At 40.6% G+C, this 27488-nt stretch overlaps 1 protein-coding gene across 1 annotated transcript in view; it reads right to left on the bottom strand.

Annotated features, from left to right (window-relative positions):
* OXR1 (oxidation resistance 1) overlaps positions 1 to 27182 on the bottom strand; it is a 957024-nt gene extending 929842 nt beyond the window's left edge. Inside the window, exon 1 of the mRNA XM_082257928.1 lies at positions 26651 to 27182. The gene's annotated coding sequence lies outside the window, so the exon portion shown is untranslated. The remainder of the gene's footprint in view (positions 1 to 26650) is intronic.
* Positions 27183 to 27488: the final 306 nt, after the last annotated feature.

The raw sequence follows: 27488 nt of genomic DNA, 5'->3' as shown, positions 1-27488 counted from the left end.
ATAGTAGGTGAGGTTGAATAAAGACAACAGTCCATCCAGTTCAACCTGTGTAGGTGTGTGTGGCTGTAATCATCTTGCATATCTCGCATGATGCTCATGCACTCTGCAGTGTGGTTGAGCATCATGGGGAATGTAGTTCCAAAACATCTGGGATGCCAAGGTGTGCCATCACTGGACTATAGAATGTGTAGTGTTCATGGAGCAGTGCACATGACTGCAGCTAATGTACACTGCTTGTTCCAAACAGTCTAAAGTGAGAAGGAAAGGGAGAGGTTCAGGAATTTACAGAGGATGTTACAAATAGGCAAAAAAACACAAAAAAAGGCACAGTTTAATAACAATAAATTACAGGGCAATTAAAGGGATTGTAAAGGATTATTATTCTTTTCAAATAACAAACATGTTATACTTACCCGCTTCGTGGAAAGTGTGATTGAGGCCTAAATACTACATGATAAATTGATGGCGGCCATCCTAACTGTGATTTACAGGTGTTTTCACAAGCATCTGTTTGTAAGTGGATTATTGTACATTAAGTATTGGATTTTAACTATACTGCTGCACTATGGGCCCTTTTTAAATGTCTTACATGGGAGAGTCCTAGTATTGAAGAATGAAGGATGGGGAGAAGTGCTGATGTTACAACTTTGCTTATGAGAGGAGCGTTTACTGAATAGCATTTTGGTAAGGCGCATGGTATGACCACAAGTTGATAAGTTGGTTGGAGACACTGTTTTCACAATGGTTATAGCCCTTGATTATGTATGATAAATAATGTGAGTGGTATGACACTTTTGCACAGTTTATAATTTAAAGCAGTATTACACTATACAGAATTTCTATTTTCACTTTTTGGAGGCTTTCATGCTTAATTCTGGACACAGGAGGGAAGAATCCCCAACAGAGAGGATTGTTTGATCATGCAATGATAATCTCACATTTGGTAAGGTATATAGTGTAAATGATGCATCAATACTTGCACAACGGAGTTTGTACTGGGCCTAAAGGGCTATACACGTCTATAAATTCACTTTTGTGAGTTGCATGAATTATAATTTGTGGTGATTACGTTTTTTGCAGCACTACACAAGTGTTTATGCTTCCTTTTTGGGAGCTTCTGACACTGATTTGGAGGAGAGGGAGGAGGAATTCTTCTGAAGGGGAGAGAAAGACACACACACACATTTACTTTCAGTGCAGCAAACTCTCTCCAGAGGCTCAGTGAGGATCTCTGAATGATCCAATTTTGACCTAAATTACTAATGATGATAAAAAGAATCCACCTGTGTGTAATCAAGTCTCTGTATAAATGCATCTGCACTGTGATAGTCTCAGAGGTCCGTTTAAAGCGCAGAGAGCATCATGAAGAACAAGGAACACACCAGGCAGGTCCAAGATACTGTTGTGGATAAGTTTAAAGCTGGATTTGGATACAAAAAGATTTCCCAAGCTTTAAACATCCCAAGGAGCACTGTGCAAGCGATAATATTGAAATGGAAGGAGTATCAGACCACTGCAAATCTACGAAGACCCTCTAAACTTTCAGCTCATACAAGGAGAAAACTGATCAGAGATGCAGCCAAGAGGCCCATGATCACTCTGGATGAACTGCAGAGATCTACAGCTGAGGTGGGAGACTCTGTCCATAGGAAAACAATCAGTTGTATACTGCACAAATCTGGCCTTTATGGAAGAGTGGCAAGAAGAAAGCCATTTCTTAAAGATATCCATAAAAAGTGTCATTTAAAGTTTGCCACAAGCCACCTGGGAGACACACCAAACATGTGGAAGAAGGTGCTCTGGTCAGATGAAACCACAATCAAACTTTTTGGCAACAATACAAAACGTTATGTTTTGCGTTAAAGCAACACAGCTCATCACCCGGAACACACCATCCCCACTGTCAAACATGGTGGTGGCAGCATCATGGTTTGGGCCTGCTTTACTTCAGCAGGGACAGGGAAGATGGTTAAAATTGATGGGAAGATGGATGGAGCCAAATACAGGACCATTCTGGAAGAAAACCTGATGGAGTCTGCAAAAGACCTGAGACTGGGACGGAGATTTGTCTTCCAACAAGACAATGATCCAAAACATAAAGCAAAATCTACAATGGAATGGTTCACAAATAAACATATCCAGGTGTTAGAATAGCCAAGTCAAAGTCCAGACCTGAATCCAATCGAGAATCTGTGGAAAGAACTGAAAACTGCTGTTCACAAATGCCCTCCATCCAACCTCACTGAGCTCGAGCTGTTTTGCAAGAAGGAATGGGCAAAAATTTCAGTCTCTCGATGTGCAAAACTGAAAGAGACATACCCCATGCGACTTACAGCTGTAATCGCAGCAAAAGGTGGCGCTACAAAGTATTAACTTAAGGGGGCTGAATAATTTTGCAAGCTCAATTTTTCAGTTTTTTATTTGTTAAAAAAGTTTGAAATATCCAAAAAATGTTGTTCCACTTCATGATTGTGTCCCTCTTGTTGTTGATTCTTCACAAAAAATTACAGTTTTATATCTTTATGTTTGAAACTTGAAATGTGGCAAAAGGTCGAAAAGTTCAAGGGGGCCGAATACTTTCGCAATGCACTGTATATATATATATATATATATATATATATATATATATATATATATATATACATCCTCAGTGGAGATTTTATATGATTTTGATGTAAGCACATTATAAACGCATACTAGACATACTACACTATATAGTATTTTTTTTTTTTCAAGATCATCCACCTTCTTGAGTGAAGCACTACTAGGGATTCAAGACCAGAGAGGACAGTGTTGAAATGTGTGGTCTACATTGAACTTGAAAAAAATTGAGAACTTTTGAAAAGAAATTAATATGGACTTAGCTATGGAGGACTTTTAATAATTAGCGCTGATTTTATTTTTATGATAAATTGATGCCAAGTGATTGCCCAAAAAGCGGGGGACCCCAACCTCACCAAGCCTCCTCCTGGAGAGGATCCAAGGTCCCAGAGAGGGAAGAAGTAAAGCAAAGTGATATATGCATATATACTGAAGTGGTCTATTATAATGACCATTACATTTCAGCTCAATGTTTTGTTTTCTTTTGCACAGGAAGCTAAAGCTGCTGATCTATCATGTATACAACATCTGCATTCCCTGCCATAATCCTCTGTTACGGCAAGCATCGAGCTAATGCAACTCTTTTGCCCGTTCAGGTCTGATTATCTGCTGATCCACAACCAGCCAGCCTTTCACTAAGGAGATACCAGTACTATTATGCAGCATTAAGAAACCTATTATGTTTGCTTTTTCTTTTTATAAATACGCAAACAAATTCCAGCTAGAAACAGATACCGTTTGGCTGAATCATACTGAGATCAGAATCAATAAAATGCACCCTTCACATGAATCAACAGGACACATATCAGCATTACCAAATCATATTATTAAAATAAAATAAAAAATACAATGTCCCCCCTGTGACTGGTAGGCTAAGCAGCGTAGAGCACATGCTGTCAGGTTACCAATGTGTTCCACTTCATTAATTTCCCTTTTGGGATTATTAAAGTATTCTGAATCTGGATTAGATCCAGCAGGTAGTAAAGGTAGGTGCTGGCTGTCAGATGAAATAAAACTGGGGTATGCTAACTATTTTTGGCAACAGCTGGTCTACACAATCTCAGGCTGTAGCGGGGACACAGACAAGGAGGGAGGGACCGTGAACAGCAGGATCAACCAGGTGTGTGAGTGAGTGTAAACAGCATGTAATACAGCAAGTACTGACAGTTTTTAATGGTGTGGGTTTAATGACATTTTAATGTCCCAATCCCCAGCAGAACATACTCACCTTTCCTTCACTTTGCACTTCTCCTTTCAGCCGCTCGGAGAGAGGAAGGGAAACCCTGTGTAAACTTTGAGCTGGTCTGCTTGGCGCTTGTGCTGAGGACTTGCTCTCTACACTAATGTGATAGCACTGGGCCAATCGCCATGTACCAGAGTGAGGGGAGTAAGTCACATGAAGTCACAGTCAAAATGGAGTGTATGTTGCTAGGGAGGTAGGGACCAACGCTGACCTGTAATAATAATAATATTAACATTGCTTTGTCCTGCATGGGCAAAGTACAGGTTTGCTTAAAGCTGTTCCAAGCATACCTTTTCCATATGTGTATCTAACAAACCTAAAAAATGTTATGTGGGATTGCTGACGACACCCAGGATTGAATAGGCAAAAACACAACAATCAAAAATTCTTGACAAAAAAATGGCGGAGGCACTTTTGTTGTTTTTTTTTTTTTTTTAATATTTTTTCTAAATATAAATAATTATTAAATAATTATTAAAACTTTAGAATAACCAACTTTATTAACTTTAGTTAACCAACAAACCATTTACAATAAATGGGCAAAAATGCTCAGTCATAACGGCTCAGGCAAATAACGATAAGCTTCAATCATTACAAATCAGCCCCATCTCCTCTCTCTCACTTTCTTTTTTTTTTCTATGAAAGGGTGATATACCACATATAAAGTGCCTGCGACAAAGGGGGAGAGGCTGGGGAGGATGCATCAGGGGACATTCTACTGCATCCCAGAGGACATTTCTCAAAGTACAATTCTCATTCCTTCACATGGTGGTAGTGCACACAATTCAAATTCTATTTCAAAGTGAATTTGCCACAAACTCAAGCAACTCAAACTGAATATATAGTGAATGCCGAACTTCAGGAATTAGACAGCCCCCCCAGCACTGCAAGGGTCAAATGCTCCTTTAGTCTATTGGTGCAGGGATGAGGTGTATTACTTACCTTGCTTCTCAATCCAGCACTGTTCTCCTCTGCCAGAAACTCTAAGCTGTGGAAAGTCCCTCAACGACATCACCTATTAACCCTGAGGTGGAGAGGAAAGCATGTGAGTGGGATCTGAGGTGGGAGGGAGCCTGCTGGAGCATGGAATAAGGTTAGTATTTCTGCTTATTCTAGCACCCCTAGACATGAGGATTTATCCCTTACAGTGCGAGGGAGGTGTCCCTGCAAAGGTAGATTTTATATAATTTGAGATTTTCAGCTTTAAGAAAAATATAATTGCAGGGTTTACCAATTGGCACATAAATGCTTACGGAAAAAAACAAAAAAAAACAGCTGATCCAGATATATAGGCAGAGGAAGTTTTGTATCACAACCCATTCCTATGTTTTATTACGCTGTGTTACCATAGGTATAGGCCCACTCATAAGTAGTGTGGCCAAGCGCAACTTCTACAGCATGTGTCTCCAAACTTTCTAAACAAAATGCCAGTTTCCCATTCTTCATACTTTAGGAAAGTCGGACTGTGGTCAGTGGGAGTAGAAGCTGCTCCAGCATCAGTGGGAGTAAACATGGCCCCAGGTTTGATGATCAATGGGAAGACAAAAATTACAGAGCACCTGTGTTTAGTAGGAGGAGGAACATTGCCCCATCATTGGTATAAATGGGAAAAATAGTGCCCCATCATTGATATTAATGGCAAAAATAGTGACCCATCATTGGTGTTAGTAGTTAAGTAGTGCCCCATCATTGGTCTCAGTGTGGGGAATAGTGCCCATTCATTTATATCAGTGGGAGGAATTATCTCCCATCGTTGGTATCAGTGAAAAAATAGTGCCACATTATTGATTTTAATGGAAAGAAAAGTGCCCCTCTGTTGACTCCATTGATGGGAATAGTGTCCCATCATTGGAGTCAATTGGAGGAATAGTGCCCAATCATTTATATCATTGGGAGGAATTATATCATTGCAAACACCATCATTGTTGTCAGTAGAAGGAAATGAACTCCAATGTTGGTGTCAGTGGAAGGAATAGAGCCTCATAATTGGTGTCAGTAGAAAAAATAACGTATTGTATCAGTAAGAGGAATAGTGCCTCATATCAGTGGAAGGAACAATGCCCCATGGACCAGATAATGGCAAGCAAAGACCTGCATCTGGCCAGTGAGCAACAGCTTAGGGACAAATGGTTTACAGGGAAAGGGTATACAAGTTAATTTGAGTTTATCTTTGGATCCATTGCTGAATGTAACATTGGCTTATGCAAGCCCTTGTAGTATCCATCAGGAGGCATAGGTCAGGGTGATAATGCAAGAGCACAACTGCATATTTGTGGAAGGAACAGTGCCCCAAGGACCAAATAATGGCAAGCAAAGACCTGCATCTGGCCAGGGAGCCACAGCTTAGGGACAACTGGTTTACAGGGAAAGGGTATGCAAGTTAATTTGAGTTTATCTTTGGATCCATTGCTGAATGTAACATCGGCTTATGCAAGCCCCTTGTAGTATCCATCAGGAGGCATAGGTCGGGGTGATAACGCAAGAGCACAATTGAAAGAGAGTTGTCACATCATATCACAAAGTGTCAAAAAGTATCCATCCTGGCAGGATCACCAGGTGTTTACAAAAATGTTTGAAATTATATTAGAAAGCTCATAAAATATTAGTGAATGGATTTAGATCTACTTTAATATATCACAACAGCCTAATTGCTGATACATATTATATTTTTTGAATTGTTTCTTTGAGAGCTGAAGGTGTTTGTATTGTAGAAAAAAATGCACTAATGTCAGTAGATGCCACCTTACTCCTTGTCGTGTTTGTGCTTCAAAAACAGAATGACTCACGATGCAAAATGAAAAGAAAAATTTTGAATTAACCATATCTTAAATGAATTGTGGATTGCAGAAAATAGGGTTTGACTTCCATCTATAAGATAACGAACTCTGATCAATAGATAGCTAACAGTCTTTGTTTTCTGTTAGAAGAGCAGAATTGTCACTTACAAAGCCTAGATATGTCAATCACAACAATTTTCCGCATGAATTCTCAAAGCGTATGACAGAAAAGATTGTCTGGATGATAAATTGGAGTAAAGTTTGTTAGCCTAGTGCATATTTTGGGAAAACCTAGACTTCAACAGGGATATTCCTTGAAGGATCAATCCATCTGAAAATTCTAATTCAATATTTGGGAGATGCCGGTCAGTTGAATCATCAGTTATCTTATTTTATTTCAGTGGAAATATGGTGTCTCTGGACCCGATTTCCCAGCTACTCTCTGCCTGTTTTGAATTTTACATATATATATATATTTATAGAGTATTTATGCTGCAACGCCCAACATCACATGACATTTGAAAGCCATTTAGTGTGGCATTATTGGAAGGGGGGGGGGGGAATTCACAATTTAACCCCAAAAGGAGTGTTGATGAGTGGCAGAGGAGAAAATGGAGAACCATACCTGAGCAGTAGACCCCTTTCACACTGGATCTGCCCGCTTAGCAGGGGATCTCTCTGCTGATCCCCACTGAGGAGGCGGATGACAGGTCTATGTTTACTCTGCTGATGCAGACCAGACATGGACACAGACCACTGTCCTATAGGCTGTCTGATGGAAACAGACCGCCTGTCTGTTTCCATCTGACTGTAATCAGATCTGATCCACCAGTTGGATGGGAAACAGATCCCAATCCTTTTGTTTTCAGCGAACAGGATCGAATCAGATGTTGGCAGGTGTCATCAGACACATGTTCGTTGACATCTGCCGCTCCATAGAGAAAAAAAGGGGTCCTACCAGTTCTAAAAAGTAATTTTACTATGAACGCCTTACTATGAAAGGCAAAAGTGACAGAGTCTCTAGAACAGCCTTTCTCAAATTTTTGAGAACATTTGAAATAATTTTCAGGTCTTAGGGTATCCTTAACCACTTGCCGACTGCCTAACGCTGATTTACATCGGCAGTCAGCCCCTCACAGGCAAAACCGACGTAGGTCTACATCGCTAGCCTTTGAGGCTCTAGGTAGCGAGCACGTGCCTCCGGAGGCGCGCCCCCGCTCCTGCTCGCTCACGGACCCCCCGCGCGTGTGCCCGGCGGACCCGATGTCCGCCGGGCATTCGCGATTGTCTGTTACAGCGGGAGAAAGGCAGGCGGCTAATGTAAACACAGCCGCCTGTTATTCTCCCCTGTGTAAGAATGGAGATCATACGGTTCTGCTATGTAGGACCATTGATCTCTGTTCTTACACCTCAAGCCACATCCCATCACAGTTAGAAGCACGCCCCTAGGGACACACTTAACCCCCTCCTTCTCAAATAAAGTTAACTCCTTCCCTGCCAGTGTCATTTTTACAGTAACAGTGCATATGTATAGCACTGATTACTGTAGTAATGTCACTGGTAACCCCAAAAGTGTAAAAAATGTCAGTCAAGGGTCCGATCTGTCTGCCGCAATGTCACAGTCCCGCAAAAAAAAAAAAAAAATCGCAGAAAACATATGTAGCATAAAACAAATTGGCCTAAAATGTTAAAAAATTTTGATTTTTAATTTTTTTGGGGGGGAATTTCATATAAAAAAATTTGAAAAATATTGTTATTTTTGCAAAATTGATGTTCTTTTTTTGTTTATAGCACATGATCAAAAAATCGCACAGGTGATCAAATACCACCAAATGAAAGCTCTGTTTGTGGGAAAAAAAAGGACGTCAAATTCGTTTAGGTACAGCGTCGCCCGACCGCGCAATTGTCCGTTAAAGTAATGCAGTGCCGAATCGCAAAATAGGCCCTGGTCAGGAAGGGGGTAAAATCTTACGGGGCTTAAGTGGTTAAATAAACCAATTCACTGGTGGCCAGTATGTATAAAGGCCCTTACTTTTGTGGTCATTGGAAGGAATGCTTTCCTTACAGTGGTAGTCAGTGGGAAGAATTATTGTCATAATTTGGATGTCCAGTCAATAAATCTGGATTTTGACTCAACCTGGAGTGCTGCCAATTCCTTTTCTTTTATCAATTCAGTGCATTGGATGAAGATATGTTACCACCAGTGAAATATGGTGGTCAAAATAATCAGTAGATCCAGGAAGATAGACACTAAAATTATATTCCATCTCAACTTTTTCAGAAAAAGTTCAAACTTGGCTGCCCCCTTTCAACTTCTTAAGCCTCTCTATTGCTCCTTTAATAAAATAGGAACACTCAATGACCGATAAAGATGCCTACAAGGTGAAAGAGTTGAGACCATGCTTGAAATTGCAAGTTCATTGTATATTGCCTATGTGTGTGACAGACTTCAATGTTTAATAAAATTTAAAATGTTTGGTCAATCTGAGATTGGTAAATCCTAATGGAATACAGCATCTGGTGACTATTGAAAAAGAAAACAAATCTCTGAAATATAAGTTATATTCTTCCATTTATTTGGTAGATGAAGGCAAAATAATTATCCACTTGACCCCTTGGTATTCACAGTTATCAGCTTAATAAATGGCATTCCCACACCTAATCCAGTGAAAATTGAAGATTTACATATATATTAGAATTTTGTACACAAACCAATCTCACTCAGATTTGCTGAGGCAGCAAATTGCCTCTGTATTATTTATTTCTCACTTGTGATGTTCCCAATAATAAGAGACAGCTAAAAGTAATCTAAGGCTGGTATATTAAAATGGCTTATTTTACCTTGTCATCTTATGAAAATGTAACTGTATAAATAATTGAGAATGTCTGGACAACCTTGTCACCTTTATCTATCTATCTATCTATCTATCTATCTATCTATCTATCTATCTATCTATCTATCTATCTATCTATCTATCTATCTATCTATCTATCTATCTATCTATCTATCTATCTATCTATCTATCTATCTATCTATCTATCTATCTACATCTTATATTACAAACATATAATACTCATTATTTATAACATTATTATATATATTCAGCTAGAAAACATTCTAAAATTTTGTAAAATTTGCATGTGACACGTTTTCATTTTTTTCCTGAGGGTATTGTATGTAAAAACATTGAGGATTCACCTTCTGCTAGCTAAATGTGCGAAGGAGAAGTCACAAAGAACCATATTACTGTAAATCAGACTGATAAACCAACAGCTAGAGGAGAACAGTCAAGCACAATCACTGTTCATCACTACTAAGCAGGAAGTAGAACATGGGTATGTATTAACACAAATAGAAAAAGTATGGGTTTCAGGGTCCAGTTGAAACAGGAAAACCAAGAGATCATATTAATAAAAAATTTAACATTTTATTTAGATCATACAAATATATTGTGCAATACATGAGGGATTGCTGAATAGACAGAAAGAAAAATCCCCCTTCTATTTAACAAAAACAATTAAAAATCACAGCACAGAAATATGCCCTTAATAAGAGCTGATACATGCTTCAAGCTGGTGTCGGTGCGAGAAGTCTCTGATGTTATACGGTTTGAAGGTCCCAATGAGCCAACGCGTTTCGCATCGGGCTTCGTCAGGGCCCAAGAGACCGAACAATACCGATATTTCTTGCTGTATATCGTGTTATTCATAGGCAGGGCATCTAGACTCCTGTGTTCATAACTAAAATGGTACACCAGACCAATCTGAGGTTACTGATCCTTTGGTTTATGTAGGTTCCCCATGTGTTGTAAGGTGGTCTTTATACCCCTCTATCTGGACGTATCCTCCTAGTTATTTGGCTCAGTCAGCACAAGTAATGCATCCTGGCTTCTTGAATTAACATCAGGAACATAGCCTTCTTAGCCAGGTCTTTGGACTTTCCACTTCTATGGATGAGCCTTCCCAAGCGACGTCATTTAATACTACAACGTGCTCTAAAATGGTCTAGAGGTACACATGGAGACAGGATGTATCAAGGACTCTTATTGCATATCCCCCATCATTATGGGATGGTGCCCCCGGATCATAGGTCAAGACCTTTAGAACTACTGAGGAACCGCTTGTCCTGTATTAACTGGCATGATTTTATTGCACATATACATATAATTAACCACTTAAGGGCCGCCTTGTAGCAGCCTGTCTCTGCCAAATCACGTATATATATGTGATTTGGCTCTTCCGGGTATGTGTGCCGCCGCCGCAGTCTTGCTCCTGCTGTGATCGCACACAGTGGGTGCCCAGTGGCAGGTACTGTGGACTCGATATTTGCCAGCACTCGCTGATCCTCCAGCAGAGAGGCAGAACTGTGTTCTGTCTATGTAAACAAGGCGGATCGCCATTCTGACAGGAGAGAAGGCATGGGTCCTGTGTCTCTCTGCAAAGCAGGGACATGGATCCATGTCTTCCTCTAGAAAAAGCACCTCCCACAGTACATATAAACACTGATCAGGCGCACAGTTAACCCTTTGATCCCCCCCCTGATGTTAACCCCTTCCCAGCCAGTGTCATTAGTACAGTGACAGTGTATATTTTTAGCACTGATCACTGTATTAGTGTCACTGGTTCCCAAAAAGTGCCAGTTAGTGTCAGAATGTCCTCTGCAATATGACAGTCCCAGTATAAGTCACTGATCTTTGCCATTACCGGTAAAAAAATAAAAATAAAAGTAAATGAATAAAAATATCCCATTGTTTGTAAATGCTATAACTTTTGTGCAAACCAATCAATATGCGCTTATTGGTATTTTTATTTTTTTTTTCATTTTTTTTTTATTGGATGGGTTTTAGAGCAGAAAGTAAGACTATTGTAAGAATATTGTTTTTTTTTTTTTTTTTTTTCAAAATTGTCTGCCTTTTTTTGTTTATAGCGCAAAAAATAAAAACTGCAGAGGGGATCAAATACCACCAAAAATAAAGCTCTGTTTGTGAGAAAATAGAAAGGACACACAATTTATTTGGGTACGGTGTTTCTGAACCGCGTAGTTGTCAGTTAAAGTAACGCAGTGCCGTATCGCAAAAAATGGCCTGGTCATGAATGGGGGTATATACAGTATCTCACAAAAGTGAGTACACCCCTCACATTTCTGTAAAAATGTTATTATATCTTTTTATGTGACAACACTGAAGAAGTGACATTTTGCTAAAATGTAAAGTAATGAGTGTACAGCTTGTATAACAGTGTACATTTGCTGTCCCCTCAAAATAACTCAACACACAGCCATTATTCAAAAAATTGTAAAGGGCCCCTGCGTTATCGGATCAGAAAATGTAGTAATGAAATAGTAGGAAAGAATAAACAGGACAGCTGCAGCTCTTAGTTCAGTCTAACCAAACGCCTGTGTATGTATTCTATTTATGCTGAGAGTTTCTACTTACCTGCTGATACTTACCTTATTGGACCAGCGCAGCTTCATATATCCATTTTCTTTACACAGCCATGATTGTCTAAACCGCTGGCAACAAAAGTGAGTACACCACTAAGTGTTTAGTTTTTTTGACGGGACAGACAATTTACACTGTTATACAAGCTGTACACTCACTACTTTACATTGTAGCAAAGTGTCATTTCTTCAGTGTTGTCACATGAAAAGATATAATAAAATATTTACAAAAATGTGAGGGGTGTACTCACTTTTGTGAGATACTGTATATATATAAAAAGATGTATAGTCAAGCAACTATTAGCGGCGCAATTCCTCAATAAATAGACATAATCGTTTGTGAATTATTGTGATAAAAAATTAATGAATAAAGTGCTCAAGTGCAATAATACTTATATTCATTATAAATAAAGAAAAAATTATGCAATATCATTCCAAGCATACATAATGTCCAAAATAAAGTGCAATTAGACCAAGTGTGTGGAGGTGCTTCTACAAAATATGCTATATCCTTTAATTCCAAAACAGCATAAATTCTTCTCAAAAGTGCAAAGTGCTATTTGCCAAGTTCAACAGTAATGGTGGCACCCTCCGTGTGATAGGAGATTGGGAAGAATTCAAACTCACTGGATGTTGTTGATCTTTTTTACCTTATGGCAAAAAAAGATCAAATAGTGCTTAAGAGATCCACGTGATCTCTGGTCCACCAGCCATGCGTGTTTTGTGGAGGATGATCCAGATGATGCAGCAGCAGAGAATGTCATACACCAGGGACACCAGCACTGCAACCTCCTATCATCGATCCCCGGATGACACGATGAACATCCCTCCAGTGTGCGATCTGTTCTCTCTGCTCTCACCATCTCTCCGCAGTTCTCTAGCTGGGTAACTACAGTTCTCTAGCCGGGTCGATTGGTTACCCAGCTAGAGAACTACAGAGAGACGGAGAGAGCGGAGAGGACAGAGCGCACACCGATTTTGTCTATTTATTGAGGAATTGCGCGGCTAATAGTTGCCTAACTATACATCTTTTCATTCCTTACCTTTTGGGGTTGTCGTAGCAGCAGTCCTTATTTATGATTTAGGTTTTGAGTTTACACTGCTATAAATGTTTTCATAGGATAATTTGGTTGGCGCGAGTGGTATTTTTCCAATATATTTAATACTGTATATAAATATATATATATATATTTTTTTTCTTTTGGATTTTTTTTTTTGGTTTTCCCATCTCTCCCACTGCCATACCTCTGCAGGGGGCATGTACGCTTGTCACTGCATTGAAAGGGGGCCTGTACGCTGGTCATTACATTGAAAGGGGGCATGTACGCTGGTCACTGCATTGAGGGGCATGTACGCTGGTCACTACATTGAAAGGGGGCATGTACGCTGGTCACTACATTGAAAGGGGGCATGTACGCTGGTCACTACATTGAAAGGGGGCATGTACGCTGGTCACTACATTTAAAGGGGGCCTGTATACTGGTCACTACATTGAAAGGGGGCCTGTATACTGGTCACTACATTGAAAGGGGGCCTGTATACTGGTCACTACATTGAAAGGGGGCATGTACGCTGGTCACTACATTGAAAGGGGGCATGTACGCTGGTCACTACATTGAAAGGGGGCCCGTACGCTGGTCACTGCATTGAAAGGGGGCCTGTACGCTGGTCACTACATTGAAAGGGGGCATGTACTGTGTGGTCTGTGCTAGGGGGTCTGTACTGTGGGGTTTGTGCTAGGGGGTCTGTACTGTGGGGTTTGTGCTAGGGGGTCTGTACTGTGGGTTTTGTGCTAGGGGGTCTGTACTGTGGGGTTTGTGCTAGGGAGTCTGTACTGTGGGGTTTGTGCTAGGGGGTCTGTAATGTGGGGTTTGTGCTAGGGGGTCTGTACTGTGGGGTTTGTGCTAGGGGGTCTGTACTGTGGGGTTTGTGCTAGGGGGTCTGTACTGTGGGGTTTGTACAAGGGGCCTGTACTGTGGGGTTTGTGCCACTCTCAGTCAGTGTATCCCATAATAGGGCCCCTGCTCCCTTTTATGGGATATACTAGTACTGATGGAGCCCTTAATATGTGATATATTGGGAGAATTGGTTCACGCAAGCAAAATACAGGGGACAAAATGGGTGGGGTCTATAAGGGGTGTGGCTTCTGAGAAATGGGAGGGGCCAAAATAGAAGGGCGGGGCATTGCACGCCCCCATCTTAAAACTTCACCAGCCGCCACTGTATATATATATATATATATATATATATATATATATATATATATATACTGTATATACACACACAATATATATATATATATATATAGTATATATAAACACACACACACACAAAGTGCATCTCATAAAATTAGATTATCATCCAAAAGTTATATTTGAACTGTGGAAAATTTTACATGACATTTGGAAATCGAGGTCCCAGAGTCTGGAGGAAGAGTGGAGAGGCACAGAATCCAAGTTGCATGAGGTCCAGTGTGAAGTTTCCACAGTCAGTGATAATTTGGGGAGCCATATCATCTGCTGGTGTTGGTCCACTGTGTTTTATCAAGTCCAAAGTCAGCACAGCCCTCTACCAGGAAATTCTAGAGCACTTCATGCTTCCCTCTGCTGACCAGCTTTATGGAGATGCTGATTTCATTTTCCAGCAGGACTTGGCACCGCCCACACTGCCAAAAGTACCAATATCTGGTGTAATTATCATGGTATCACTGTGCTTGATTGGCCAGCAAACTCGCCTGACCTAAACCCTATAAAGAATCTGTGGGTTATTGTCAAGAGGAAGATGAGAGACACCAGACCCAACAATGCAGATGAGCTGAAAGCCGCTATCAAAGCAACCTGGGCTTCCATAACACCTCAGCAGTGCCACAGGCTGATCACCTCCATGCCACGCTGCATTGATGCAGTAATTCATGCAAAAGGAGCCCCAACCAAGTATTGAGTGCATACTATACTGTACATGGACATACTTTTTAGCAAGCCAACATTTTCATATTAAAAATCCTTTTTATTTATTGGTATTATGTAATATTCTAATTTTCTGAGATGCTGAATTTTGGGTTTTCACTAGCTGTACGCCATAATCATTAAAATTAAAAGAAGAAATGCTTGAAATATATCACCTTGTGCAATGCATCACTTTTTTAATTGAATTACTGAAATAAATATATTCTAATTTTATGAGATGCACCTGTATATACAGTATATATTATACTTTTATTATATATTTTCTACTAAAATTTTAAGAGATTCTGTTCAAAGCCACAATAGGTATTTGTAGTGACCCAGAAGGGAGTCTATCTTTATGGACAGTTATGTTATATGAGTTGTTTGTTTTTAAAAAAAATAGTCAGTCTGACAACTTTCACATTTTAGTTATAGCAGCTGTCGAGTTATATCACCCACAAATGTCTTTCATCTTCCAGGGTTTCCAGTGGTAAGATCTCCAACCTCTGCGCCTCTGTGGAGTCACTGTGTACAACATATAATAAAAGAGCCCTCAGTACTGAGAGAGAGAGACGCCCTCTTGTTATGACTGCATGGGCGGACAGACTTGGAAACCTGGCTGCTGTGATCTTCACAAGTGAAGTCCGGAAAAAAAAAAAAAAAAGGCTCAGCTTCCACAGACATCTGTTTGGGTAGGTTGATTATCTACAGAGCAATGGTCTAAACCACAGGTGTCAAACACAAGGCCCGCTGGCTAAATGCGGCCCCCCAGGCCATTTAATGTGGCCTTCGCACCTCTCCTGCAGCTGCGGCACACCCCTTGTCTCTGCCCCCACCTTGTCTCTGTAGTCGGCAGCAGAGTGAACAGAACTCCTTTGCCAGATCCTGCAGTCCCCTGTGCAGCTGCAGAAAGGCTCATCTTCACCCCCCTTCTCAGTAGTCCACAGCAGAGAGGAGGACAGAACTCCTTCTACAGATCCTGCACCTCTCTGTGAAGCCGCAACACCACCTTGTCTTTCCTTACCCTGGTCTCAGCATTCAGCAGACTCTGGAAGCTGACTCCAGCCCTCCTCTTGTTCTCCTCCAGACCCTGCACTTCTTCCTAGATCCACTGCATCTTCTTTCTGGCAGCAGCACAAGGTAAGGGGGGTGCATTGTGATGTAAGGAAGGGTGGGTGACTCCTGACTTCTTATGGTGGTGTGGCTCTTGACATTTCAGGTAAGGGTGTAAGAGGGGGGGGGGTAGGGTGCTCTGGACATCTAATCCTACAGATACAACTGGCCCTTTGATGGCAACCATAATGCTGATGCGGCCCGTGATGAAATTGAGTTTGACACCCCTGGTCTAAACCAAAATACCATTTCTAATGACAGAGTCTGTATCAAAAAAACAATAATAGTTTTGTTTCTGCATGAGATGCAGATAATGGAGATGAACTGATATTGTAGGGTATTTAGGGTCATTGTTCATCCTGTTTTAAAGTGACTCTAAACAATATCCATATTCTTCAAACATAATCCATGCACGTCCACTACTTAATTGCCGTCAATGTATTTTTCATTAAATTATTTCTTCTTCCACCAAAAAGGGGAAGCTCCGCTTGTTTGCTTCCTTCCCCCCTCCGCTAACACATTTGGCACCTTTGCGGGAGGGAGGGGGAAGCAGATACCTGCCAAAACCAGGTACCCACTAACAATTGTGGGTAAGATCGCCACAATTGTTTTGTGGTGATCTACGAAATTTCCAGCCCTTCTCCCCCCCCCCTACTGCCCCCCACTGCCTTCTGGGAGACAGAGAGGTACAGAAGACAGCGGGACCATTTAGAAAACACAGCGCGACTCGAGCAATCGCAGTAGGAAACAGGCTGTGAAGCCGCAAGGCTTTACTTACTGTTTCCCTTAGTGGAGATCCCGGCGCCTGCACCCGGAGCCAATGGACGGATTGGCTTGGGGTGCCAACATTGTGGGATCCCTTGACAGGTAAGTGTCCTTATATTAAAAGTCAGCAGCTACAGTATTTGTAGCTGCTGATTTCAATTTTTTCTTTTTATTTTACAGGCTGGAACTCCGCCTTAGAGGAGATGTACAGTCAAAGCTCGTTTGGCTATACTTCGCCTATTGATTATTGGAGTGCAATTCATTTCCACTCCTGTGACCCATTTTCAGGAGAAAGCGGGCTGAAGTCCACTCTCTGCTGACATCACAGACGTCAGTCCAGGCTCCGTGTCATCGCAACAATGAAAGTCGGAATCCGCTTGGTGCCTGGACTGACACCCGGCTCAGAGGCTAAACCGGCCGTTCCCTGCCCCTCCACAGCCCAGCGCTCCAATGAGCGAGGAGGGGGCAGAGCAGAGAGTGGTGACTGACAGTCAGCAGAGAGCTGCTCGGAGAGCTTTTAGATCAGAGCGATCGGCGGTGTTCCATCGCTTGGTTCCCTGTGTAGAGGTGCGGGGGGACAGATGCAGCATCCACCTAGGCAGTGCTGTATCTTGGCCTAGGCCAAAAAGGCCCAGGCCTAGGGCAGCACTTTGCAGGGGGGGCAGCAAAAAAGCTGCACCCCACAAGGAAAAAAAACAGCCTCCTCCTGGCTCCTGCACGAAAAGGGTCCCCACCGGCTTGCACTACACTTTTAGTATAGTGCCAGTCCTATGGGGCAAATCAGTCTGTCACCCCCATAAAGCGGTCACACTGCTACCTGCCGCTACTGATGGGCACTAATAGGCTTCACTGATGGCCACTGATGAGGCGGCACTGATAGGCTGCACTAATGGGCACTGGTGGCCACTGATTGGGTTGTACTGATGAGGCCGCACTGATGGGCAGTAATAAGGCTGCACTGATGAGGCTGGATTGATGGGCACTGATAGACTGGTTGTGGTCTGTGGTTTACAGATGACAGGGCGGGTCCTAAACAGGAAGGGGTGTGACCTTTACAGGAAGGGGTGGGTCATATTTAAATTAGGGGCTGCACAAGTTTAGTCAGGCCTAGGGCAGCACAAACCCTAAATACACCACTGCACCTAGGTAAGTATAAACAAAGCCATACTTCTCATTAATGTATTTTTCTGTATCCTTGTAACATCATCCTTCACTTCTGTAACATCCTCCTCACTTCTGTGTGTTTGGAACAAGCAATGCGCATTAGTTGCAGTCATGACACTGCTCTATGTGCACTACACACCCCATAGTTCATATTTCATCTCAGGAGAGAGCGAGAGAAGGTGGATTCGTTCCTACATATAGTGGGACAATGGAGAACGGATGTAGTCAATGTCTAACAAGAAGTCTGCTAGGCCGAATGCATACCTTCCAACTTTTTGAGATGGGAGCGAGGGACACCTATTAGAAAAGTATGTAGGCATAGGACACGCCCCCTTAGGTCCAACCCACAAGTGCTTTTTTTTTTACCACTTCTATTCCTTTATATTGGCTTTTGAATTTGACAAATACAGAAATTTAGAAATTGGACGAAAATTTTAGCACTGGGAAACACTTTTTGAAAGATAAAAAGTGCATTTTATATACAACTATATAGATCAGACCAAAATGAGGAACAAATGAGGAGGAAGGAGGGACAGAGGCATTTTGTTGCAAACCAGGGACAGCCCCTCGAACTCAGAGACAGTTGGGAGCTATGCAAATGGATAAATGGATAGGCAACTTCCTAGCATTGTCCTGGGAGCTTTCAAGTTAGGCTTCATAAGCAAGGTAAATGGTCTACACCTATAGCAAGGGCATTATTCACCTTTGGTCAAAGCTGCACGATTTGTTTTTATCTACAGTAAAATAAGAAAAAAAAATGTGTACAGGTCCAACAAAATGTACAGTATATGTAAAAATAATTAGGCCCCTCTCACACTTATGCGACCTAAAAGTTGCGTGATTTTAACGGGATTTTATCACAATTTTTTGGTCGCGATTTTACCACGATTTTGACTGGACTTTAACCAATGCCTATGTCTATGGACCTCAAAACGCATTAAAAATTGGCCCAAAGTAGTGCAGGGACTGCTTTGAAGTCATTGCAACTTGAAGTGGTACAGATATGAACGGTACTCATTGGAAATCATATGTATGAGTTGTCATGCGACTTTGCAGTCCCAAGTCACATGACAAGTTGCAAAAGTGTGAAAGGGACCTAAAGCTACCCACAACATTGCACCCAGCTATGCCACCAACCTCATCTGCAGATACCACCCAAATCATCCTCTCCGCTCCTCCCAAGATGTCTTGCTCTCTCTCTCCCTTGTCACTTCCTCCCATGCTTGCCTCCAGGACTTTTCCAGAACCTCTCCTATCCTCTGGAACTCCTTACCCCAATATATCGGGCTAGCTCCTACTCTGTCCACCTTTAGGCAATTCTGTAAAACTAACTTATTCAGGGAAGTCTACCCCACCTCCACCTCAAAAGCCGTACTTAAGTCACCTTCATCAGATCGTCCCCAGCAGCCATTACCTTTTGTACCCCCTCCTTTTAGATTGTAAGCTCCATGAGCAGAGCCCTCGCAATCCTTCTGTATTGAACTTTATTGTATTTGTACTTTCCTCCTATATATTGTAAAGCGCTGTGTAAACTGTTGGCACTATATAAATCCTGTATAATAATATTCACAGGTCTGTGCTGTAGTTTTTTTTTTTTTTGGTTTTTTTTGTTTTTATAAGATGGCTGACAACCACAATTAAAACATCTGCCAATAAACATTTTAGGCTCAAATTGCAACATTAGCAAACTTCACTGATGATCAAATTCTGAAATGAGATAATATTTACTGACAGTCTAAATACAAGAGAATCTAAATTGCTTATTATCTAGAAATAAATGTGTAAACCCATGGAAAATCATTTCCAAAGCAGCCCCGAAATCTCCTATTCTGACAAATATCAAAAATTGTCATTGTGATTATCAGACATATCTTCTGCTTTAGTAACACCGACAGAAGCAAAGCTAATAAATACCATTTAGGGTGATCTAATATGTGCAACCCGTGATACATTGCATAGGAGGGAAGGCTTCATCTAAACTGTAAAGGTCAAGCAACTCATAAACATTGATTTCTTAGCAGAATTTAACCAGAGGGATTTTTTGACAAACATTAACAAGTGATACATAGATGTATGATCAGTATTCGCACACCGGTAGAAAAGTTGACAGTCGTGCACCAAAATACTGTAAATGCATACAAATATTATAAGACGGTTTTTGCATTATTATCACACAAAAACACTACCTGGAGGGATGTAACTGTGATGGAGCCCAATAGCTAAAGCGGTACCTAAAGCAGTAAAAAAAAAACCTGTATCTCACCATTGTCACTATAAGGGAACTGGGCAATGATACACAGCCAACAATGGGGTCAGTGTGAGATGACAAAAAGTGACTGAAAGAGGCTGCAAGAGATCTGAACAAATGTAAAACCAAATAAAATGCCAATTGTGTATGATACACACTGCTTTAGCAAACTAAATGTCACAATGTAAGGGTTTAAATATCACCATACATATACTGCGGCAGGGTGGCCGCTCTGCACTGAATCACGCATCTAGTATGTGATCCGCATACCGCAATTCATTGCAGCACAAGCCAATCAGCGAGTGCTGATTGATCACCGCCACCCAATGATAGGCTCAGGTAAATACCGATGAGGGCCGTGTGCTTGTAAACAAACACAATGCTCTCTTCTGACAGCAGCAATGTGCCATTTTTTTCTCCCTGCCGCGCAGGCAATAAAAATGGGCACATTGCTTAGTACAAACATCACACAGCACACAGATTAACACATGTTAGGTGCACATTTAACCCCTCGATCACCCTTAAATGTTTAACCCCCTTCCAAGCCAGTGTCATTAGTGTATTAGTCATTAGTGACAGTGTATATTTTTAACACTGATCACTGTATTAGTGTTACTGTTTCCCACAAAGTGTCAAGAGTGTCAGTTAGTGTTAGAATGTCCACCACAATATCGCAATCCCGCTATAAGTTATTGATCGCCGCCATTACTAGTATAAAAAAAATAAAAAAATTCCAGTATATATATATATATATATATATATACACCACAGTTTGTTGTGTCACCTGATATTACAGCAAATGTTTATCAAGTGCAAATTGTCAATAAAAAATTTACCAACGTTAACTTTTGTGCAAACAAACACAACATATTACCCAATTTTTTGGTAAAATTTAAAATATGAGGTTGGGATGAGTAAATAGATACCAAACATGTCAAGCTTTAAAACTGCATGCGTCTGTGATCCGGCAAAAATTTTCTTGCCCCAAATTAGTCCATTGCCAATGTTTTAAAAGCAGGTTATCAGTTTAGCGTTAATCGTAAATGATGGCCCTAGAATTAGCGCTCTCACTCCACCAATACCCCAAATGTGTGGCGTAATGTTTTTTTCCATACATACTGTAGGTGCACCTGTGTTCATGTTCTTATGTGTGTGTATGGGGAGGCAAGAAACTTTACACATAACTTTATAATACTATAATACTCACAAACCAACAGGATTCTGGAAGCGTGTCATGATACAACAACAGCAACAAGTCTTAAAATGTAACAAGACATCATAAGTCTAACAGTCTAACGTGTTTCAAGGGTTTCCCCTCTTCCTCAGAGCTCTGTTTTGTTTTATGGTTTCAGCATATCGTGACTTCCCCAGGCATAAGAAGCCAGCAAGGCACAGCATTTTAGCCAAGATGGGAAACTAGACAACTGCCATCCTCACTCTCAAGGGCAGGAGGTTTTACACGTGTCTGTTGTTTTGGAACTCGAAACACCTCTAGTATGTGTCCATGTACGAAAACATGGAGGGGTGTTTAGCGGTAGAAAAAAAAAACACCAGATGCCCCTAAAAGCATAAAAGCAGTGTTTTTAACACTTTGTGTGTATGAGGCCTTAAGCACAAGGCCCTTTTTTTTGGGGGGGGGGGGGGGGGGGGGTTGTAATAGCATATAGTGCCATTATGCAATCCTCAATAGTGCTTGAAAATCGAGGGGATTTTCTACTTTTCTGAAGAAAAGGAAAATGGCGTCTTCCTAGGACTCTCCTTAGATGTCTGTTTCAAATATCTCTCACCTTAGGAGATGACAGATTGAAAAGCCAACCAGGTAAATTGTGGTAACAAGTCCTATTCCCATGTTGCTCTAAAACAGTTGGTCAGCTGCAATCCAAAGGTTGTTACTCATACCGTTCATTAGGCATACAAAGAGACTTTACTCACTGAATCTGCCTCATTAAAGCTGGAGTATCCCTTAAGTGATAGCTTAATGTTCGTCTAGTGGAGACCTTTATAAATGATATTGAAGTTGGCTTTACCTGTAGAAAATTGCTGAGTTAGGAGTAACATATGTTTTCAATCAATCTAAGCAGACAGATATGACTACTGTGAATGTGCAGAACAGGATTTGCCACCTGCAAGTAAAACCTGGAATTGCAACCGGATATTAAAATCTTACAGTATATTAAGGTTCTGTTGCATCTATAAGGATACATTTAATACATTTAATCCACCTAAAGAATATCCACAAGAGCAAGATGAAGGCCCTGCTAGTAAGAAAGTAGGTTTGGTAGGAGTGACAGCAATGTTATTGCCTTAAGGATTGTCTAACAAGGATCAAAGTTTAATCTGCCTCTGTAATCCCCTTTAAAGCAGCAAATCACCTAAACACAGGTCCAAAGAAAAAGATGCTCATACTGAAAAAGCTTGGTAAGCCCGAAATTTTAATTCAGTATTCAGCACCATCAGATGATTAGGGTTCAATTTTTTCAACCTATTAAACAGATTGTAAAGGATTTATTTATTTTTTTTTAAATAAAAAACAACTCTATACTAACCTGCTCTGTGCAATGGAATTGCAAATAGCGGCCCCCAAACTTCCTCTTCTTGGGTCCCCTGCTGGCACTCCTGGCTCCTATTCTCTATCCAGTGCCCCACAGGAAGCTGCTTCCCATGGGGGCACTCATGCATGCTTGCTCCCGAACCCCGCTGCTGGGTCCATTGACACAGACAGCGGGATTTGACCCCCATCCCCCTTTCCCTCATTGGTTTTGATTGACAGAACTGGGAGTCAATGGCTTCCAATGCCCCAGCCAAGCCAGTGAGACATGGAAATGAGGGGAAAAAAGAGCTGCAGACATGCACAATGCTGCATTGAATGAGGGCTCAGGTAAGTATAACAGGGGGGGGGGGCATTTCTTTACAATAACAAACATGTCTATTATTAACTGCTCTGTGCAATAGAAATGCACAGAGCAGCCCCGATCCTCCTCTTCTCAGGTCCCCCACGGCACTGCTGGCTTCTCCTCTCTTGCTGGTCCCCCCAATAGGAAATTGATTCCCATGGGGGCACTCATGCTGGCTTGCTCTGGAGCCCCCATGCTGCATCCTTGGACAAAGACAGCCCGACTCAGTCCCATCTCCCACTCCCTTGTCACTGAAGTTGATTGCATAGAATGCATCAAGGTAAAAACCTTGAGGCTTTTGAACTTCTTTAATGCAAGGAATGTATTAAGGTGAAAATTGTTTAGGCTTTAGAAACACTTTAAAGGAGAAGTACAGCCAGAGCTCGTGTAGCAGTTCATTCTGCACTCCTGTGACCCATTTCCAGCAGACAGTGGGCGGAAGCCCGCTGTTGGCTGACGTCACAGAGCCGGTCCAAGCTTGGGCAAGATTGTGACCATATGGTCGGGATCCGCCCAGATGCCTGGACCGGCACCCAGCTCAGCCTCTCAGCGAGCCCCTGAGAGCCTGAGCCGGCTGCTCCTGCCCCCTCCACAGCTCAGCTCTACAGTGACCATGGGGATGGGGATGGGGATGGGGGGGGGGTTAGAGCAGAGAGTGGTGGCTGACAGGGAGCTCTGAGAACTGACCATTCTACAGTGTTCAATCACTTGGTTCTCAGTCTTAGAGCTGGCTGTGGACAGATGCAGCATTGGACCAATGCTGCATCCATCTAGGTAAGTATGATTCAGAAAAAAAAAAAAAATATACATACTTCTCTTTTAAGTCAGGAGGTTGAAAGGCCCTGATAATATCATACATTTTTAATACATTTCCTTTGCTACTTTTGTAATATTATTATTATTATTATACAGGATTTATATAGCGCAAACAGTTTGCGCAGCGCTTTACAATGTGAGGGAAGACAATACAGTTACAGTACAATTCAATACAGGAGGAATTAGAGGGCCCTGTTAGTTAGAGCTTACAATATTTTAAATGTACTTAGTTACAGTACATTTTCCAAAAAAACTCAACTCAAGTAAGGCTTCTGAGATTTCATTTACATACCATATGCTGTTTTTTGGAATCTCTTTCTAAGAAAAGTTTCCTATTTTTAAGATAATACACAGTTAATAATAACGAGACAGAACTTTTTTCACATGCTCAGTAGTAGCTTTACGACCATAACTCAACGTGGGTCTCCAAGAGACTTTTGACCACTTTGTTATACAAACACAATAGAGATGACACAATGTAAAATATTGCTAATAGAATCCAATCAGGCACTAGCTACTACTTTCATCTCCACTGGGAAAACGAACAGGAAATATGAAAAATTGCAATAAAACGCATACTCTTACATAAATCCACACAGGCAAACCTATCTACACAATCTTTATGCAGAACAACAATTTATAACCAACGTAGTCCACAAATCTCCCCACCATTACATCTTTCAAGCTTAGTATAATTGAATTGTTCCAAAGGGAGCTGCATGCTGAGATAGCTAGGGTCTCCCCTGACACCTATACTCACCAACACCGATATCCACATAAAATAAAATAAAAAATACCTTATTAGGAACTAGTAAACAAATATCAAGTGATGACAAAAAAAAGTTTAATAATTTATTCTAGGCTAAACTTTTATAATATCATTAAAACAGAAGTACAGTCAAACTTTAAACCTTAATTTGCTACATTAAACAGCAAAATATAGCATTCTAACTGAGAAAGCAAGTCTACAATCAGATGCAGTAGTAACATTATAGTCCAGAAGTAAACTGTAATTACTGAATAATTCTAATATTTAAATAATAATGCATTAAAAATATTATAACTGAGAAAACAAGTCTACAATCAGATTCAGTAGTAGCACAACAGTCCAGAAGTAAAAATGAATTACTAAATAATGCAAATTAAATAATTAAATAATAATTAAATAAAAAATAGAATTACTGAGAAAACAAGTCTACAGAAGCAGTAGTAGCATTACAGTCCAGAAGTAAAAATGAATTACTAAATAATGATATTTAAATATTTAAGTAATAATTAAATGAAAAATATCATAACTGGCAAAACAAGTCTACAGGTACAGTAGTAGCATTACATTCCAGAAGTAAAAATAGAAGACAAAATAATGCTAATAAATAACTAGGTAATAAATAAATTCAAAATATTATAACCGACAAAACAAATCTACAATCAGATACAGTGGTAGCATTACAGTCCAGAAGTAAAAATGAATTACTAAAAAATGCTATTTAAATATTTAAGTAAAAATTAAATTAAAAATATCATAACTGAGAAAATAAGTCTACGGGTGCAGTAGTAGCATTACAGTCCAGAAGTGAAAAAATAGATGACTAAATAATGCTATTTAAATAATTAAGTAATAATTAAATTAAAAATATCATAACTGAGAAAACAAGTCTACAGGTGCAGTAGTAGCATTACAGTCCAGAAGTAAAAAATAGATGACTAAATAATGCTAATTAAATAACTAGGTAATAAGTAAATTCAAAATATTATAACTGACAAAACAAGTCTACAATCAGATATAGTAGTAGCATGAAAGTCCAGAATTAAAAAATATTTTCTAAATAATACTAATTAAATAAACAACTAATAAAGAAATTAAAAATCTTATAGTTGGTTGTCTTAGTTGATCGCTATGGGTTACTGCACTTGATAGCCTATTAAAAAAAAATAAGTTTGATTGTCTCTGTTTTTGAAAAAGTAAAGAAAACTTGGCAACATCCAAGGCATGGCACAAATCAGAAAACTTGTGGGAGTTTTTATTTTTTATTAGAAAAAAAAAAGAATAAAATTACTGGAGCATGTGCTGGTCTTTTCCCTTGTGGGAGTTTTTATTTTTTATTAGAAAAAAAAAGAATAAAATTACTGGAGCATGTGCTTGTCTTTTCCCGCCAAGCCCAGCACATCCTGTGTTTATTGCTGTCCAAGCCATGGTACAATGTGCATTTTGCTGCCAGCTTTTTGTTGTTTTTTATTTTATTTTTTTCTATGTACCAGCATCTTAGGAAGACTGTAGCCAAGGCTCTGCCACATCATGGGCACACAAACAATGGGGAACAGTGTAACCATCTCAACACATATACATATTTCAGTAGCCTGATCTGAATAAGAATTACCAGCACAGAGCAAAAAGTGACTCTTATCCACTAGAATATCAAAGGAGGCAACTGATCCTTTTTCCCAGAGCCCTGCACAATATGCTGCCTCATCTGCCCTTATTGTGGTTGTCTATGAAGCTACCCTCCTGCCTATGTCAGCTTCATTCCAAGTAAGACTCTGCAAACTAAGTGACAGCCATCAGACACTTGTTTTGCAAGGCATGCACAAAGACATCAACACACAGCCTATGCAAAAAGAACTTGTAATGGTAACAGAATATCACCTGCAATGAACCCACAAGTCTGTCCAAGCCTTCATAGACGTTGAATGATAAGAACGGAGCCTCCCACTCTAGGCTTCAGCACCAGCACCGCTCTGGACAGCTCCTCTCCCATAACACTGCCCTGACGTTGCAGTTGCCGTAGCTGGCTGCTGTCCCATGAACAGAACCTAGTCTCCTAGCTGCTGCTGCTGCATGGTCACACAAAGGAACACAAATATAAAATAAAGGGGCAACTCACTGGTAGGCAGGAGGGAAGGCTGCGCACAGTCCCAGCCTGTTCAGTTCAGCAATGCACATTGACTGCCTGCTCAAGGACTTTCGCATTGGATGGATTTTTATCAGCAAGTGCATATCCTGAGCTGAGCACATCTAGACATGCTCAGTTTTCTGACCTTCTCAGCCTGGGAACTACCAAGACCATTGCAGCAAGGAGGGGTAATCTGGATTCTACCAATGAAGTGCTGCTAAAAATAGCACCTGCAAAAAGGAACAGCTGGGGCTTAAAGAAACAGTAACCTGTCTGCTTCTCTGAGTAGCCCGCTGTGTGACCTGATTCATTCGCCGGTATCGCGTTAACTCCTCGGCTGCTGGCTGCATGGGGCTCAGTTCACAAAGCTAACACACCAGGATAAGGATGCTTGGATTAAAGAAAAAAAAAGTGACAGTTATTTTATTAGCTGAGTCCAATTTGAAAACTGAGGTTTGAAAATGACAGTCACATGGCTGAAAAAAATATATATGCTTGTGATAAAGCTTCATGAACTGAGGTTATTAGTCAAATTTGAAAATGACAGTCACATGGCTGAAAAAAAATATATATGCTTGTAATAAAGCTTCA

This window comes from Pelophylax lessonae (assembly GCF_965119305.1).
Source record: "Pelophylax lessonae genome assembly, chromosome: 5".
Classification (NCBI taxonomy): domain Eukaryota; kingdom Metazoa; phylum Chordata; class Amphibia; order Anura; family Ranidae; genus Pelophylax; species Pelophylax lessonae.
This window is presented reverse-complemented; position numbering and strand designations above follow the sequence as displayed.